Genomic DNA, 321 nt, shown 5'->3' with positions numbered 1-321 from the left:
ATTTTTATATTCATGGGGTGTCCTGGAACAAAACCCCAGTGGATACCAAGGGCTCACTGTACTTGGCTCCAAAGTCATGCTAATCTGCTCTGCAGTGATCTACTCTTCATATACATACTGCCTAATCCACCCCAAATTTCCTTTTTCATAGGCTGAGATTTAAGGAGGAGAGAGGCAAAATATTCGTTCCTGATTTTATTAAAGGAATAAATGGTGAAACCTCAATGGGAGTAAGTCAAACAAACAATGAGCCAATACAAACAAAGGCATGAGGATACAACTAGGAGGAACAATCTGAGCCCAAACATTACTAGTTGCCAC

Source organism: Sceloporus undulatus, chromosome 3 (assembly GCF_019175285.1).
Source record: "Sceloporus undulatus isolate JIND9_A2432 ecotype Alabama chromosome 3, SceUnd_v1.1, whole genome shotgun sequence".
Classification (NCBI taxonomy): Eukaryota; Metazoa; Chordata; class Lepidosauria; order Squamata; family Phrynosomatidae; genus Sceloporus; species Sceloporus undulatus.
This window is presented reverse-complemented; position numbering follows the sequence as displayed.